This window comes from Callospermophilus lateralis, chromosome 2 (assembly GCF_048772815.1).
Source record: "Callospermophilus lateralis isolate mCalLat2 chromosome 2, mCalLat2.hap1, whole genome shotgun sequence".
NCBI lineage: Eukaryota > Metazoa > Chordata > Mammalia > Rodentia > Sciuridae > Callospermophilus > Callospermophilus lateralis.
In genome coordinates this window covers 26,565,899-26,572,469 of record NC_135306.1, presented here as the reverse complement: position 1 = coordinate 26,572,469, position 6,571 = coordinate 26,565,899, and the positions used below count along the sequence as shown (strand labels likewise).

The 6,571-nt window shown below is 50.4% G+C and overlaps 1 long non-coding RNA gene across 2 annotated transcripts; it reads right to left on the bottom strand.

Moving 5' to 3' along the window:
- Positions 1-274: 274 nt before the first annotated feature.
- LOC143390781 (uncharacterized) lies at positions 275-4,344 on the bottom strand. 2 transcript variants are annotated; one of them, XR_013090252.2, is made up of 5 exons: positions 4,157-4,344; positions 3,707-3,765; positions 3,564-3,598; positions 1,456-1,561; positions 275-423 (listed from the first exon to the last, which is right to left on the bottom strand). It is a non-coding gene; the product is annotated as an uncharacterized LOC143390781 (long non-coding RNA). The 2 variants fall into 2 exon arrangements; XR_013090253.2 differs by having other exon boundaries at positions 1,460-1,561.
- Positions 4,345-6,571: the final 2,227 nt, after the last annotated feature.

Here is a 6,571-nt window from a genome sequence, read left to right as displayed (position 1 = left end):
CATTGCCTGGGACATTCCAGAGCTGGGTGAGCCTTCTCCTGATGCTGAGCTCTTTCACCTCTGAGCCTTGGACCTTCACCGCTGCATCATCCTTTTGAGAAGACTGCCTGGCCCAGGTATGTCGCCAGCTACCTGAGCTGGGTTCACCAGAGCTGGCTCCACCAAGGACTAAGAAAATCACAAAAGAAGCACACAGCACATAGAAATACTTTGGCTTACAGGAATCAGGGATGGCTCTTGACCTTAAGGGTCCATTGGAAAGAGAGACAGAGCACACCTGAGAGCATCTATTTATTGAAGGGAAGACATTTGAGAAAGTTCAGCCCAAATAAGGCAAGGGATTGGCCTTCAGGGGGTTGCTTGGTGATGTCTTCTGGCCAGCAGATTGACTGACATCCTGGAAGGTCACACCCATCTCAGGTGCTGTGTGGGATCAAAGGCAGAGTGAGCGAAAAGGACACATATGTTGCATGGCCCAGTCAGAGCAGCAATGTAAGGTCCAGTCTCCTCGTGTTGCTCAAATGCTCACAGCTCACACACACAGCCCGTGGCTGGCTCGTGACACAGGTATGTGGAGAAGCAGAATTTGGGAGCTGGGCTGGTGCCACCTGCTTGTCCTGAGCCAGCCCTCTCCTCCCTGGCCCCTCTTCTGACTTCTCCTCCCAGCTCAGAATCCACATTGAACAACCCCCTCTCTTCTCAAGTATGTAGCATGCCTGACATCTAAGCTCATCTGAGCTAGGGATATAACCTGCTTATGTATTAAATGAACTAACCTGGTAGAGAGGAATCCAAAAAGAAGTTTATTTTCCCCTCACTATGGCTCTTCAAACGGTCTCTGTTGGAATCCCCTAGTCTATTCCTAGATCATATCTCAAGCAGAAATAGTAGCTTTTCTGGTAATTTTAAGTATCATAACAGACTCATTTTTTGAGTATTAAAAAGTTCAATTTGATTTAAATTAAAACTTCACCTTCTCACCCAATGCTAAGTTTGTCCTCTAATCCCCAGCTTAGGGCAGCCGGCTCTGCTTCCTGCCTTGGGCAAGGGAGACGAAGCCTTGTGCTTTCTCTGGGCCTCCCCGCTCCTGCTCCCTCCTCCCCATCCGCCTCCTGCCTCTGGATGGGTGGGGAGGAGGAGAAAGGGGGAAATCTCATTTGACAGCTGCTGGCGTAACTGGGCCTGAGGCTGTCTGCGTGGCAGATGTCCAGATGTTCAAGGAGATTCTCTGAGTCCTTCAAGCCCTGGAATCTCTGACACTGCCCACCCCGGCACGGATGATGCGTTCCTTGGCTGGCCACCAGCAACACTGCCCTGGGCTCCTGCTCAGAGGGAATGCCTCCAGACTTCCTGCTGCAGACAGGCCTCCTGAGGGGGTCCTTTCAAGATGGCTCCAGCTTAGCCACAAGTAGAGGAGTCCACCCACTTATAGGGAAACCCGCACCCTTGCCTCACCCACTGAGGAGATGGAGCTTGCTCTCAGGTGACCGTCACTCTCCACTCTGCTGTTCCAGGCAGCCCCTGGGGCTGAGATGGACTAAGAACACACCTCACACCCCGACTGTGAAGAGGGATGCAGCATGTCACACAGGTGTCCTGGGCTGCGGGACAACTTCCTTCAAAGAAACCCTTTCCTCCAAGTCTCTTGAGTTTGTCTAGATTGAAAGGGGTGATGAACTACGAGATCCGGGTCCTATTTGTGGCCACCTTTCAGTTTTGAGCATGAGCCAGAATTCTGAAAATTACCATTTAACAGAGACACACAGGGTGTTTTTTGAGAAGAGGTTTGGAATTGGAATTGGAATTGAGAAGAGGTTTGGAAGATTGGAATCTGTCCAGCCTTGGAGAAGCTTGAATTTGACTTGCACAAATTCCGCAATGAGATGCCCTCACTTCTCAGTGAAGCCCACACTGCTGCACCGACACTGCCACGGGCCCTGCTTCCCCCGCTGGTGGGAGTCTCCCAACCTGCTGAGCCATAGAATCTGGAGGGAAAGCAGCAGGAGCAGGAGTCAAATGGAAAGGTTGTTGGGTGGATTCAGGCAACACCTGCTGCCCATGGAGGGCCATAACAATGCAACAAAGAGGAAACAGCCTCACTGACCAGAGCTGGTCACGGTGATAGGCCACCTGAGTGCCACCAGGAAGCAGGGCATCAGCGAGTGACACTGCTCCTGTACCTGAGCTTCAGCCTGTGCTGATGGAGGATGTGTGTGCCTGTGCTTGCACATATGTGAGGGAAAAGAGCTGGAGTGTGTGTCCAAGAGAGTTAAGTGAGCTTCCGAGAATGTTATGAGTGTTCCAAAGAGTGTCCCCCACCCCCAAGAAGGAGAACCTCATTGGAAGAGAACTGGGTTCTTTGAGGTGTGATATGTATATGTGAAGGTGGGGGGGGTTAGAGAGGAAGCAAGAGAGAGAGAGAGAGAGAAAGGGGAAGAGGGGTAAAGAGAAAGAAAAATAAACAGAAAGGGAAAGAGAAAGAAAGATAAAAAAGAGAAAGAAAAAGAGAAAGAAAAGAGAAAGAAAAGAGAAAGGAAAGAAAAGAGAAAGGAAAGAGAGAGGTCAGGAGAAAAAGAAAGAAAAAGAGAAAGGAGAGAGAAAAGGAAAGAGAAAGAAAAAGAAACAAGGGGAAAGAAAAGAGAAAGAAGGAAAGAGAAAAAAGAGAAAGAAAAAGAGAAAGGAGGGAGAAGAGAAAGAAAGAAAAAGAAACAGAAAGAAAAAGAGAAAGAGAAAGGTAAAGAGAAAGAAGTGAAAGAGAAAGAGAAAAGAGAAAGGTACAGCGAGCGTGTGCACGTGCGTGTGTGTGCCTGTGTCTGTGTTTGTGTCTCTGTGTGTGTGTCTCTGTGTGTGTGTGTCTCTGAGTGTGTGTGTGTCTCTGTGTGTGTGTGTGTGTCTCTGTGTGTGTGTGTCTCTGTGTGTGTGTGTCTCTGTGTGTGTGTGGCGGGGGGGAGAAAAGAATATAAATGCCAGAAAGAGCCAAAAAGCAGGTGGAGCCAGGACTCTGGCCAGAGCAGGCGGCTGGGCGGGGTGGCCTCACAGAGCCAGCAGGTGGCATGGGTGTTAAGGGCCTAACTGTGCCACTCGGGTGGCTCGTCCAGTGGTTCGGCTCAGAGCTGTACCTGCTCTTGCCCACCTTCCTGGGGCTCCTATTGTGTCCTGACGAGCATCAACAGAGGGGCTCAGTGCTAATTGCTCTGGGGGGTGTAGAGCGCTTCCAGAGCTGCGCTGGAGTCAGACCCTCACACCCCGCTGCAGAGGATCAGGGCAGAAGCCATGAACCTGGCCGTGGGGGCAGGGGTCACTGCTCTAGACTGGGTCCCTCATCTTCTTTGACCTTTAATAATTTCCAAGCCACAAGTTTTGTTGGAGTGCAGGTCTAGTCCCCCGGGTGATCCCCAGTGCTACAGTCTCCTGTGGCCCTAACTAGAGGGCCTCCCTGTCACTTCTTGTGCAGCCCCCTGTCAAACACCCTGTGGCACCTTGGCCTCCCCTCCCCCACCTGCCCCACTTGGGTGGGGTTCCTCTTTAGTCAGCGTGGCCTGCCTTCCCACCTGGCCACATACCTGGCAGATAGGTCCCCTCTGTCCCATGAAGACTCCTGGAATGAAGAAATGGAGGATAATGAAGGGGCAAGGGCAGAGCTTTGGGGTCAGAAAGCCTGGGTTTGATCTCAGTGTTACCATTTCCTCCGGGGCAAGTCACTAACCTTCTCTGAGTCCAGTTTCCACTTAGCCCCATGGTGATCCTAGGGCTGGAATAAAGTGACTGTGAAGCAAATGATCAAATGTCTAAGACAAGGTGTTAAAGATCTCAGAAAATTATATCTGCAAGCTGAGAAACTTGGGCAAATTATTTTCGACGTCCTTGTACAGCGTCTCAGTGTTTTACAACCTTCCCAGAAGATCAGAATAACCTGGTACCCCTGTTAGAAAACCCAGGCTGCTTGTCCTGGTCAGAATGTCCAGGGGAAGCGTGACAGCTAGCTAGCAGGTGTCCAGAGGAGCCACAGCAGCGGTGGAGTTGGGGAGTCTGGCTCCAGGACCCTGTCCTGCTCAGACGGAGGGAATCCAGCAGAAAAGGAGAGAGGGAGGAGTGGAGGGTGAGATGGGAACAGAGCGGGTTCCAAAATCCGCAAGGGGGAGGACCGCAGGCTTACCTATCAAACGCTGGGCGTTATGGTTGTCACTATTGGTCCTGGCTGAGTCTTTGCATGAGGCCCTTCTCCCTGTCACTCCTGTCTTGAAGATTATCACTCCTACTCTGTAGCAGCTGCCCTTGTGGCAGGAAGTCAGGGCACATGACGACAAGGAAGTGTACAGAATCGCCCTCTAGCAGCAGCTGTGACTCTGGGGACTGTCGGATGAGTGGCACATCCTTTGGGCAAGGCGGGCTTTGGCTGGATACAGAGGGTAGCTCGCTCTGCCCTCTCTGTCCCTTGTGGGCAGAGAGCCTGTCACTGCCCTGGAATGCAAGGGTTGGCCAGCGCAGGCAGAAGTCACGTTGCTCTCTACTAACTCTTAGGGAAGGGGACTCCTATTTTGTTTTCTGATCACTTCTCCGGCAGAGCGTGGCTGGATGGTTTTATTTGCTTTTCCTGAGAATCCTGGGGTTGGGAATGATTGTTTTCCATCTGCAGGCCTGGCTGGCTGCTACAATTTCTGCACATATTTCTGGCTGCCTTTTTCTTGTCTGTCTGAGCAATGATAAGTGAAGGTCTCTGGGATGGTGGAACTACATGACGGAAGGATCCTGGCACGAGACTCTCCTGGCCTGCATGGGTTTGCGACCCATGGTGAGAAATGCACCACTGACATAGGGTGAACACGTCCCTGGAGACTGGCAATTCTGCAGTGTCCAGTTCATCTCTGCAGCTCCTCCAGTTATAGGCAGTGTCTGGATATGAGTGGGTGTAATTGAAAACACTCTAGGTTGAGGTAGGCAAGGAGTCGTGAACCCTTGGCTGTGAAATCAGGGCGGACGATCTGGTTTCAGATAAAATAGTATAATGTTGAAAGCACAGGTTTGAAGCCAGATATACTTGGGTCCAAGGTGCCTCTTTCCTACTTGCTAGCTGGAGAATTTTACTACCTCTGTGAGTCTCAGTTCTCCACACCTGTAAAATGGACCTGAAATCTCCTACTTGCTATGATTGTGTCGAGGATTAAAGGAGATGACATTTTTTTGACAAAGCTGTAGGGCTTTCACAAGGTTGTTTAAATGCTACCAGTAGCTTGATCCACCTGTGATAATCCCTGAATCCATGCATAAATTTTTCTTTTTCTAGTGGGATGTAAATAAACACAAACTTATTGAACCTTTCTTATGCCCAGAGAAGAACTTGTTATATGGATGCAGAGATTTCTCCTGAGTATGGAGGCTAGAAGACAGACCTTGGCGGGGGTCACTTTTCACCCCTCTGGCCTGCACCTCCCTTTGCTAGAGGCTGTGAGGCAGGTGCTGTGGGCATTATTCTTCATTTTTTCACAGAGGAAGCTCAGAGAGGACAAGTAACTTTCTTAAGGACCCCCAGCCAATAGGACAGATCTCTGGGATTCGAACATAGGCCCTGACCTTAGCACTGGAATGACTGTGATACTTGCCCTCATCTCAGGTATATTGTGAGTTACTGAGCATTTTTTCAAGTTGGACCTTCTGGTTGCAATTTGAAGTGGACCTTGTGAGGGGGTGGAGATAGGAAGGCCAGCCAGGAGGCCAGGAGACCGTGGGGGTGGCGGCTGAAGAGGCCTAGGTCAGGAATGTGTTCAGGGAGTCTAGAGACCCCAGACCCACCTTCCCACCCCAGAGCCCTAGGTGTCTGCTTTGCTTTCTGGTCTTCAGACCTAAAGGCATCACATTGGAGGTGATGACCCGGGGCTGGCACCTGGAGGAGGAATAAGGGTAGTGTTCCTCTTCACCGAGGGCCTTTTGGGGTGGGGTCTGCCCCCATGTGCTCTCACTGTCGTGCTGCTTTCTGAATTCATGAGATTTAGATTTGCTGTGTGACCATGTTTCCTTTCTGAATTCTCTAATGCCCCCTCTTGATTTCTCCTCAAGAAGCTTTATCCTCGACTTCTGTTTCGTTCCATTGGTTTCCTGACAACTGCCCTTCCCGTTCCATTCCAATTCATCCCATCCTAGAAACTCCTTCCCTTTAGCAGATGCATCTCCATGTTGAAAAGAGCCAGAACCTGGGATCTGAAAAACCGAGTGTCCATGACAATTTGATCCTGCGTTTGGGCCTCGGTTTCCTCATCTGTCAAGTGGGCGTGATTTACCTTGCAGAGTTGTTCTGAAGCTTAAGGGAGGTGTTTGAGAAAGGGGCTCTGCTAACCCTAGGGCATTACGTCAATGTTCATTGGTTTAACTTGATTCTTTTGCTCAAAATCTCTTCACCTCTGTAGCCTCCTGTTCTTGCGGCTGCCTCTCTCTGGCTTTATGGCAGTAAAGTTGGCCAATGCAACTATCCAGTCATTAGGCGATTCCCTGTGCTCCATCATTTTGGTAAATGCAGAACACCCTCTTGGACATCAGGGAAGGTCTGATTTATGTCACCTGGCACAGCGGACCCTCA